Here is an 11,811-nt window from a genome sequence, read left to right on the forward strand (position 1 = left end):
ACATGCTGTGTATACGTTCAATCCATCGAAATTTGTTCTACAGCACAATACTGTCGTTTTTTTTTGTTTTGTTTTGTTTTTTTTAATTTTTTTTTAATTTTTTTTCAACGTTTATTTATTTTTGGGACAGAGAGAGGCAGAGCATGAACGGGGGAGGGGCAGAGAGAGAGGGAGACACAGAATCGGAAACAGGCTCCAGGCTCCGAGCCATCAGCCCAGAGCCCGACGCGGGGCTCGAACCCACGGAGCGCGAGATCGTGACCTGGCTGAAGTCGGACGTTTAACCCACTGCGCCACCCAGGCGCCCCTACTGTCGTTTTTTTAAATGTTCCAACTGCAGGGCACCTGGGTGGCTCAGTCAGTTGAGCGTCTGACTTCAGCTCACATCACGATCTCATGTGTGACTTCGGCTCAGGTCATGATCTCACAGCTGGTGAGTTCGAGCCCGGCATCGGGCTCACCGCTGTCAGCATGGAGCCCGCTTCTGCTCCTCTGTCCCCCGTTCTCTCTCTGCCCCTCCCCTGCTTATGCTCTCTCTCTCTCTCTCTCTCTCTCTCCCAAATAGACATTAAAAATAATAGTAATAAAATGTTCCAAGTGTGCTTGAAAATAATTTGTAATTTGCAGTCGTTAGGTATAGTGGACTATACGTGCTTGCTGAATTCCATTTGATCCTCGTATTATTTAAGTGTTTTTCTACCTTACTGATTTTTTTTTTTGGGGGGGGGGTCTACTGATTCTGAAAGAGATACTCTCTATCAGTTTAGCTTTGCTGTTTACAGTGAGGTGAGTTCAGTCTCCTCTTATGACTATAAATTCGTCCATTTTTTCCTTATAGCTCTGTTGCTGTACGTAATTTGAGACTGTGATTAAATATATACAAATTTACAGCTTCCTGGTAAGTTGGAGTTATTGATATGAAGTGCCCTTCTTTATTTCTAGTAATGCTTTTTGCCTTGAAGTCTACTATATCTACTTCACATAATTTTCTTTTCGGTTTATGTTTGCGTGGTATGCCTTTTCTGTTCTTTTACTTCAGCATTGTTGTGCCCTTAAGTGTAGATAGCTTCTAGTATTTTACATTAATTATGATTGGATATTCATCTACACGGGATTGATTTGGCTGAAGGGTATGCGGTATGGACCCAACATTTTCCCCCTAGGTGTTGATTCAGTTGCACCAACACCACTCATTAAATAACGCATATTCCTGGGGCGCCTGGATGTCTCAGTTGGTGAAGCACCCAACTCTTGATTTCGGCTCAGGTCATGATGTCCTGGTTCATGAGCTCGAGCCCCGCATCAGGCTCTGTGCTGACAGCTGCAGAGCCTGCTTGGGATTCTCTGTCTCCCTCTCTCTCTGCCCCTACCCCGCTCGCTCTCTGTCTCTGTCTCTCTCAAAATAAACATTTTATTTTATTTATTTATTTTTTTAAATTTTATTTTTTTCAACGTTTATTTATTTTGGGGACAGAGAGAGACAGAGCATGTACGGGGGAGGGGCAGAGAGAGAGGGAGACACAGAATCGGAAACAGGCCCCAGGCTCCGAGCCATCAGCCCAGAGCCCGACGCGGGGCTCGAACTCATGGACCGCGAGATCGTGACCTGGCTGAAGTCAGACGCTTAACCGACTGCGCCACCCAGGCGCCCCAAAATAAACATTTTAAAATGTTTAAAATTTAAAATTTTAAAATTTTAAATAAACATTTTAAAAATTAATGAATTCAATAATGCAAACCTTTATCGATACAAAATCTCTACATGTATTTGGGTCTCTTTTCGTTTCTATTCTGTTCCATAGAGTTGTTCACACACAGGACACCACCCACAGCTTTAATTATTGTCGCTTTATAATATTTTTTCTTTCTTTTAAAGATTTTAATTGTATTTTTTTTTAATGTTTACTGATTTATTTTGAGAGAGTGTTAAAGGGGAAGGGCAGAGAGAGAGAGAGGGAGATAGAGGATCCAAAGCAGGCTCTGAGCTGACAGCGGAGATCCTGATGTGAGGCTCGAACCCATGAACTGTGAGATTGTGACCTGAGCTGAAGTCAGACACTTAACCCACTGAGCCCCCCAGGGGCCCCTAGATTTTTATTTTAAAGTGATCCCTACGTCCAGTGTGGAGCTCACACTTACAACCCCGAGATCAAGAGTCACATGCTCTATGGACTGAGCTGGCCAGGAGCCCCTATAATACATTTTTCAATCCGGCTGGGCCAGCTTCTTTTTGTTACTTTTCCAGGATTTTCCTTTCAATCCTCTTTTATTTCTCCATGTACACTTAAAATAAGCCTGTTTAATTTTAAAAACTCCTGCCAATATTTTTCTACAGATCATATTAAATTTATAGACAACTTTGGAAAAGTGACATCATTATATATTCTCTCTATCCAAGAACATGATGTTACTTTCCATTTGTTCAAGTTTTCTTTTATGTGGGTAGCCTTTTAAAATTCATACAGATCTTGCACATTCTTGTTAAGGTTATTCCTAGGCATTTTATCTGTTTTGTTGCTATGGAGTCTCTTCTTTAATTACATCTTTAACTTAGTGTTTATATATATAAGGGATATTTATTTTTACATGCTGCTTTCCTCCCACTTTACTAAATTCTACTATTATTTGCTGTAATTTTAAAGTTGATTCTCATGAGTGATCTAGGTAAATAAGATATCTTCTGTAATAATGCTAATTATATTATTATTTTAACGGTATGGAAACGTATATAAATAGCTAAAGCTTGGAACATGAAGAAATGATGTAAAATGGGGAGTGAGGAAACTTCTTTAGGTTAGTTATAAATTCATTAACGATCAACTAAAACAGTATTTTAGGATCCTTGGCATTTGAAATGAGTTCAGCCCCTGGACACATGGTATTCTAGAAATCAGAAGTATTATGTAAGTGAAATTTTGTCCCCTTTACATAATCTGAAGAACTCACAATACAGCGAATGTCCACATTTTCAAAGGGTGACCTTCTAGATGGTGAATTCTGGAAACTGAAAAACAGATGATTGATTCTTAGCACAATTCTAGAAGGGGTATTAAAAAATGGCTTATCAAAACCACAGTGAGATATCACCTCACACCTGTCAGAATGACTAACCTTAACAACTCTGGGAACAACAGATGTTGGCGAGGATGCAGAGAACGAGGGACACTTCTCTCTGCTGGTGGGAACGCAAACTGGTGCAGCCACTCTGGAAGACAGTGTGGAGGTTCCTCAAAAAATTAAAAATAGAACAACCGTACGACCCAGCGACTGCACCGCTAGGTATTTGTCCAAAGGCTACAAGAGTGCTGATTCCAAGGGGCACATGCATCCCAATGTTAAAGCACCACTATCAACAATAGCGAAAGGATGGAGAGACCCAAATGTCCATCAAGGATATGGACATGATGAATGGATAAAGAAGATGTGGGGTATATGTGTATACACACACATACACACACACACACACACACCACTGGAATATTTCTCAGTGATTGAAAAGAATGAAATCTTGGCCTTTGCAACAATGTGGATGGAACTAGAGTGTATTGTGTTACGTGAAATAAGTCAGCCAGAGAAAGACAAATATTATATGATTTCACTCATAGGTGGAATTTAAGAAATACAACAGATGATCATAGGGGAAGGGAAAAAAAAGAAGATAAAAACAGAGAGGGAGGCAAACTGTGAGAGACTCTTAAGTACAGAGAACAAATTGAGGGTTGCTGGAGGGGGGATGGGCTAACTGGGCCAGGGACATTAAGGGGGACACTTGTTGGGATGAGCACTGGGGGTTATATGTAAGTGATGAATCACTAAATTCGATTCCTGAAATCATTATTACATTACATGTCAACTAAAAAAGAAAAGAAAAAGTGATTTATGTGCACTGAGAAAAGAAGGCTGTGGTCCCCAGATGCCTACAGCTGTTTACCGCAATCCACTACGCGATGTTAAGGCTTCCTTGCCTTTGGTCCTCTTGCCTAGGTATCCTCAGCCTAGGAGTATCCTATTCTCTGCAGGGTGGTTAGCTGCTTTGTGGCCTTTGGGTCTCAGTTTCCAAGTCACCTCTTCAAAGAGAGACTTTCCCTGGGGCACCTGGGGGGTTCAGTCAGTTAAGCGTCAGACTCTTGGTGTTGGCTCAGGTCCTAATCTCACGGTTCGTGGGTTTGAGCCCCACATCGGGCTCTGTGCTGATGGTGTGGAGCCTGCTTGGGATTCTCTCCCTCTCCTTCTCTCTGCCCCTCCCTGCTCGTTCTCACTCTCTCCCTCTCAAAATAAATCAATAAACATTTAAAGAGAGAGAGAGAGGGCGCCTGGGTGGCGCAGTCGGTTAAGCGTCCGACTTCAGCCAGGTCACGATCTCGCGGTCCGGGAGTTCGAGCCCCGCATCGGGCTCTGGGCTGATGGCTCAGAGCCTGGAGCCTGTTTCCGATTCTGTGTTTCCCTCTCTCTGCCCCTCCCCCGTTCATGCTCTGTCTCTCTCTGTCCCAAAAATAAATAAACGTTGAAAAAAAAATTTAAAAATAAAAAAAAAAAGAGAGAGAGAGGGAGTGAGACTTTTCCTGATCACTCATTTTTCTGTCACAGACTTCTGTTCTTTTCCTTCCTAGCACCTCTCTCAATTTAGAATATTTATTTTCTTTCCTTAGTGTCTGTATGCTCATGTAAACAGTGAGCTCCATGAAGACCTACCTGTGTCTTTTTTTAAGATTTTATTTTAGTACTTTTAGAAATGTTTTATTTATTTTGAGAGAGAGAGAACAGAGCACACACATACGGGAGGAGCAGAGAGGGAGAGAGGGAGAGAGAAACTCCTAAGCAGAGCCTGACGTGGGGTTTGATCTCATGAACTGTGAGATCATGACCTGAGCCGAAACCAAAGAGGTGAATACTTAACTGACTGAGCCACTCAGGCGCCCCTAAAGATTTTATTTTCAAATAGTCTCTACACCCAGTGTGGGGCTCAAACTCACAACCCTGAGATCAAGAGTCACTCCACCGAGCCAGCCCAGGCGCTCCAAGTTAAGTAAATCTAAATGACATTCTTTGCCCGTGTTACTTTGTTACAAACTAGGCGAATGTCATAGACGGTATATCTTTTTTTTTTTTTTAATTTTTCAAGTTTATTTATTTATTTTGAGAGAGACAGAAACAGCATGAGTGGGGAGGGGCAGAGAGAGAGGGAGGGAGGGAATCCCAAGCAGGCTCTGCACTGTCAGCACAGAGTCTGATGCGGGGCTCGAACCCACAAAACTGTGAGATCATGACCTGAAACTGACAGTCGGGCAACACTCAACCGGCTGAGCCACCCAGGCACCCCGATGGTGTAGCTTGCTTTCAGAAAAACATAGGTTTCCTGACATGTTCCTTTAAACAGAGAATGGGCTAGAATATAGAAGCATTTTTATTTGACTGAACAACCAATCAACCAAAGAATTGATTCTCTAATTAGCTAGCTGGGGAGGCTGGTTTAACAGGGGGCCGTTTTGGGTCATGGCCTGTAGGATACCCAGTGGCTTAGAAAAAGTCATCCACATGGGGGCAGCAGAGAGCACTGGTAAAGAACCCCAGGGATTTCTGAAACCTGCTGAAAATTCTAATCCATAAATACTGGGTAACATTGATAGCGCACTTACCATGGGCTAGGTCCTATGCTAACAGTTCATATGTATTAACTTAATATAATCACTAAAACAGTGACCTATGGGGTGGATGTTATATTTGTTTGCCCTTTTACAGAAGCTCAGAGAAGCGAAGGAACTTGCCCAAAGTCGTTATCAGTGAGTCAGAGCAGGGGAACGAGCAAAGGGAACAGGTTAAGGAGATTTTTACACAGGTCACTAGGATTCATGACTGATTGTGGTCCCATTCAGAAGCCAGGAGATACTGGAGTTCTAGCTAAGGGCTTATAGTTAGGTTTGAAGTTCAAATGAAACTAGGAGCTAACAAGATGTCTGGCTGAAAAAGAATAACATGAACAGATTGCAGTTAACAGACCCAAGAACTAGAGAGAACTGTCAGGTCCACAAGTCGCTGAAGGGCCAACATTCAAGAGTAAAGCCCAGGCAGGGACACAGGAATCAGAGTGGTCCCGGAAGAGTCAAGAGGATTTTTTTTTTTTAATGTTTATTCATTTTTGAGAGAGAGAGAGAGAGAGAGACAGAGACAGTGAGTGCATGTGCATTACGGGGCAGAGAGAGAGGGAGACACAGAATCGGAAGCAGGCTCCAGGCTCTGAGCTGTCTGCACAGAGCCCAGTGTGGGGCTCGATCCCATGAACCATGAGATCATGACCTAAGCTGAAGTCTGACGCTTAACTGAGTGAGCTGCCCAGGCACCCCCGAGTTTTGTTTTGTTTTGAAGTTTATTTATTTTGAGAGAGAGCACGGGCAGGGGAGGGACAGAGAGAGAGGGAGAGAGAGAATCCCAAGAAGGTTCCGCACTGTCAGCACAGGGCCCAAAGTGGGGCTCAGACTCAGGACTGCCCGAGTTCATGACCTGAGCTGAAACCAAGAGTCAGATGCTTAACTGACGGAGCCACCCAGGTGCCCCAATTTCCCCAAATTTCTAGTGGAAGCAAGGAGGGGGTAGAAAGGGATCATAAGGCAAGAAACGAAGTTGTTGCTTTCACTGTAGAGATGACGGAGAGGTTAAGCCAAGGGGGAAATGGTTTAGCTATGGCTAACACAAAACCTTAATGTGTTCGAAGCACTTTTTCAGGTGACAGGTGTGACAGTGCCCGTTTCCACACGGGTCTCTCTGCTTTAGCTCGTGTTTTTACAGTTCATCTCAGGAAATCTGCTCAGCTCTGATGTGGCCATTACGATCTCTTCAACACCTATTACATGTCAAGGCTTCATGTCGAGAGAGTGAACTTCCAAGGCTCCCCAAACAAAACATTCCTACAGATGCAGCCACCAATGGATTGACTTAGCTTAGGGACAGCCGGCCAGGCCCTGGGATTTGTAAAGCTCAGTTGCTAAGTTGAAGGGGAGCCCCAGCCCTCCCTTTCGTTTTCCATTCTGAGCTTAGAGGCACTGTGGTTTCTCCCCCGTAGGCTTCAATGGGCACACTGGACACCACACTATTGGAGAAGGCCGTTCTCGGCACGCCATTTCCTCTCTGATCCTCTCACTGCGGTTGCGCTAAGTTTGGAGACGACGGGTGGGCTCATGGAGAGGCATTACTGCCATGACGTCCACATCGCCAGCATGTCAAGCCACTTCCAGGATGTGGGTATGGAGAGAACGTGATGTTAGTTTTAGTAGTAGACCTGTTTTTCTTTTGGGGGGGACTTACGTCTTAGGGGGCACCCCCCCCCGACATCACAGCTACCTATGTCCTGATGAGTCTCCCTCGAGGGAAAGCGAGGGAGCAATCTATGAAGAAAATGAGGTGAGGGGCGCCTGGGTGGCGCAGTCGGTTAAGCGTCCGACTTCAGCCAGGTCACGATCTCGCGGTCCAGGAGTTCGAGCCCTGCGTCGGGCTCTGGGCTGATGGCTCAGAGCCTGGAGCCTGTTTCCGATTCTGTGTCTCCCTCTCTCTCTGACCCTCTCTTGTTCATGCTCTGTCTCTCTCTGTCCCAAAAATAAATAAACGTTGAAAAAAAAATTTTTAAAATAAAAAAAAAAAAAGAAAATGAGGTGAGAGAGGAGGCTGTTTTCAAAGGAGGAGTTCCCATGGGTTCAAGGGGGGAAATGAGTGAGGTAGAAATTTTTGGCTTTTTCTAAGGAAGACCTCTTCCCTTCGACCTTCTTTATTGGATAATGTTTATTTTATTTCTGAGAGAGAGAGAGAGAGAGCGCGCGCATGAGGGGGAGAGGAAAAGAGAGGGAGACACAGGACTGAAGCAGGCTCCAGGCTCTGAACTGTCAGCACAGAGCCCGACGCGGGGCTCGAATTCACGGACTGCGGAGATCATGACCTGAGCCGAAGTCAGATGTTTAACCGACTGAGCCACCCAGGTGCCCCTCTTCTTCATTTTATTTTATTTTCTATTTTATTTATTTATTTATTTATTTATTTATTTATTTATTTATTTATTTATTTATTTAATTTTAGAGACAGAGAGAGACAGAGCATGAGCAGGGGAGGGGCAGAGAGAGGGAGACACAGAATCCAAGGCAGGCTCCAGGCCTTGAGCTGTCAGCACAGAGCCCAACTCGGGGCTCGAACTCACATGACTGTGAGATCATGACCCGAGCCGCAGTCGGACGCCCAACTGGCTGAGCCACCCAGGCGCCCCACCCCATTCCTTTCAACCTTCTTTTTTTTTTTTAATTTTTTTTTTAACGTTTTATTTACTTTTGAGACAGGGAGAGACAGAGCATGAACGGGGGAAGGTGAGAGAGAGAGGGAGACACAGAATCTGAAACAGCTCTGAGCTGTCAGCACAGAGCCCGACGCGGGGCTCGAACCATGGACCGCGAGATCATGACCTGAGCTGAAGTCGTTGGCTGAACCGACTGAGCCATCCAGGCGCCCCCCTTTCAACCTTCTAAAGTAGAGGCTGTTCATCTTCAGAGGATTGTGCTTTCCTCATCTTGCTAAAACCCGTTCCCCCTTGAAGCCTCAGCCCTCCTGCTTTTTGAGGACCCCCAGCACCTATTCAGTAACCTCTGTCTGCCAATTCCCCTATCGTTCTGGGTGGTTTTAGGAAAATCCACGTGACCTCTAGTTAGTTCTTTTTCTTTTAATGAGTCGCCCCCGCCCCCCAGTTACTTCTTGACTTGCTCAACTCCAGTCTGTACCCCTACTTTCCTTATCTTCACCATTTCGGCAACACAGGGTTTTCTTTCTTTCTTCCTTTTTTTAAAGAGAGAATCCACTTCCAATTTTTAAAAAAAAATTTTTTTTCAACGTTTATTTATTTTTTTTGGGACAGAGAGAGACAGAGCATGAACGGGGGAGGGGCAGAGAGAGAGGGAGACGCAGAATCGGAAACAGGCTCCAGGCTCCGAGCCATCAGCCCAGAGCCCGACGCGGGGCTCGAACTCACGGACCGCGAGATCGTGACCTGGCTGAAGTCGGACGCTTAACCGACTGCGCCACCCAGGCGCCCCTCCACTTCCAATTTTAAGTAACCCCGACACCCCATGTGGGGCTTGAACTCACAACCCTGAGGCTCTTGAGTCGCATGCTCTACCCACTAAGCCAGCCAGGTGCCCCAACACGGGTTTTTTCTGGAGGGCAGCTTCAGGGCCATGGCAAGGAACGGGAGAGGCAGCAATGCTGAGTGTGGAAACATGGGTGGTGTCAGAACCGGATTCTGAGATGGGGCTGGCAGCCATGACGCGTAAGGGTGCAAAGCACAGGGATCAGATTCCACATATGTGGGGGAAGGTTCATGATCTGCATGTGACCTCTGTGCCAAGCTTCCAGAAAAAGTAGGTCTGGAACTAAAAGCACGTTTCCTGTTAGGTGCCTTTCTGAGGACATCTGACACTTTTAACAACTGTGATCCTCTTGAAACACTCACTCTCTTCCCTCCGATTCTACAACAGTTATCACCCCATTTCTACTCTTTCTCATTGGCTGTTCCTCTTCAAAGATTCTCCGAGGGCTCTTTTTCTACTTGGACTTTAAAAAAAAAAATTTTTTTTTTAATGTTTATTTTTGAGAGAGAGCAAGCAGAGAAGGGAGACAGAGAGAGAGAGAGAATCGGAAGCAGGCTCCAGGCTCTGAGCCGGCAGCACAGAGCCCGATGTGGGGCTCGAACCCACGAACCGTGAGATCATGACCTGAGCTGAAGTCAGACGCTCAACCAACTGAGCCATCCAGTGCCCCTCTACCTGTACCTTAAATGCTGGAATTCTCCCCAAAGCACTCTCCTTAGCCCTCTGCTGTTCTCTGGAGTTTACCCAAATCTATAGCTTCAACTGCCACTGAAATGTTCGTAATTCCGAATTTCTGACCTATATATCACTAAAGCTTAAAAAAAAAAAAAAGTAGTTTTCTGTAAAGACCACATATGTACATAGGAAAACAAATTCAAGGGGCGCCTAGGTGGCGCAGTCGGTTAAGCGTCCGACTTCAGCCAGGTCACGATCTCGCGGTCCGTGAGTTCGAGCCCCGCGTCGGGCTCTGGGCGGATGGCTCGGAGCCTGGAGCCTGCTTCCGATTCTGTGTCTCCCTCTCTCTCTGCCCCTCCCCCGTTCATGCTCTGTCTCTCTCTGTCCCAAAAATAAATAAAAAACGTGAAAAAAATTTTTTTAAAAAAGGAAAACAAATTCAAACAGTAAAGACGGATCTCAAATAAAAAGCATAAATTCCACCCTGCTCAGGCCCACACTCTTCATGGTCAATTTTTTAATGCCTGTGTAAATGTGCTGTGTGGATTCTTCGGGCATTGCTTTTTTTTTCCCCAGGTAGTAATTTCCATTTAATTTACTTCTACTATTAGATCTGTATATTCAATCGCCATTGGTCGTTCAGGCCATCCCACAGGCAGCGAAAACTCCTTCCCTTTCTTTGGAATTCAGCCTCGGGCTACACTCGACTGCCAGCCCCCCCCCCCTTTTTTTTTTACAGACGACACCGTGAGAAAACGGTCTACACTGTCCCTTTCCAGTCGCTCAATTCAACTTACTCTGGTTCCTATCCCACCGCATCTCTGGAACAAGGTGCTTCAAAATTACTAAAGGCAATTTTGCAATACCCACTGGGTCACATTTTAGTCCACGTTTACCTAATCGCTTACGTTTATCACTTTGACCAGGTTCCCTGATACTTCTCTCCTGGATTCCTTCTTCCCCTCGTCTGCCCCTTCTCAACGCCCCCCTTTCCGGTTCTCTTCCCTCATCTCATTTTTCAGACGCAGACATCCCTCTCCAGGCCGTCTTATCCACTTCCCCGGCTTCAACAACGATCGACCTTCACACGCTCGCTCGCGCGCACGCACACCTCACACTTTTCCGTCGGGCTGCCAAGCCACGTTACCGAATATTCAATTGTCTGATAGGCATCCCACAGGCACCGAAAACTCGTTCTCTCCCCCAAAACAAAACAGAAAATGGCATCACTTTCCCCCAGTTGTCCAAGTCAGAGCGCTGGGAAATAACCTCGGCCTCATCCCCATCCCCGATCTAGTTTTCTCCGCCTGCAGTCGCCCTTCTCTAGGGCGGACCACCCCCGTCTCCTGCCTGGGTAAAAAACTTCCCAACTGGTCTCCTTGCCTCTAACTTCGTTCCCTCCTATCCATTCTCCCTACTGCAACCAGCGATCTTTAAAAAATGCAAACACAATTGTTCCCTTCTCGGCCAAGGCTCTTCGAATAAAATCACGGCCCTTCGGATAAAATCAACTAATTTACAAGGCCTTGCGCAATCGGCCCCTCCCATTCTCACAGGCCTCCTCTGTTACCTCTCCTTTCACCCACAGGCTGCTGACAGCTCCAGAACGTATCCGGCCCCCCGCCCCCCCCCCCCCCCCCCCCCCCCCCCCCCCCCCCCCCAGCCCCAATTCCCACCAGTCCAAGGTTCGGCTCTGGCGACACTTCCTTCAGGAAGCGGGCGCTTAAAAGGCAAATGCTCAAAGAATGAAATCCGAGGGGGCATCCGAGCAGCGCTCTCGGCTCCGGACTAAGGTTTACGGAAAGTCCGGATTTACCGGAAGTTCAGGGCAAAGGTCAAATCCCGATCGTGAACCTTTCCCGAAGTTCGCGGGGCAGTCCGACCCTTGCTAGATTCCGCCCTTATGAGTCATGGCTGCTAGTCCCAGTCTTTCGATGGGTCTCGAAGTCGACACCGGCCGGCTCCGGCGCCGCCAACGTCCTCACACTCGAGGACGCAACCCGCACTCCCTCCTCGTGAC

The sequence above is a fragment of the Felis catus genome, chromosome F1 (assembly GCF_018350175.1).
Source record: "Felis catus isolate Fca126 chromosome F1, F.catus_Fca126_mat1.0, whole genome shotgun sequence".
Classification (NCBI taxonomy): Eukaryota; Metazoa; Chordata; class Mammalia; order Carnivora; family Felidae; genus Felis; species Felis catus.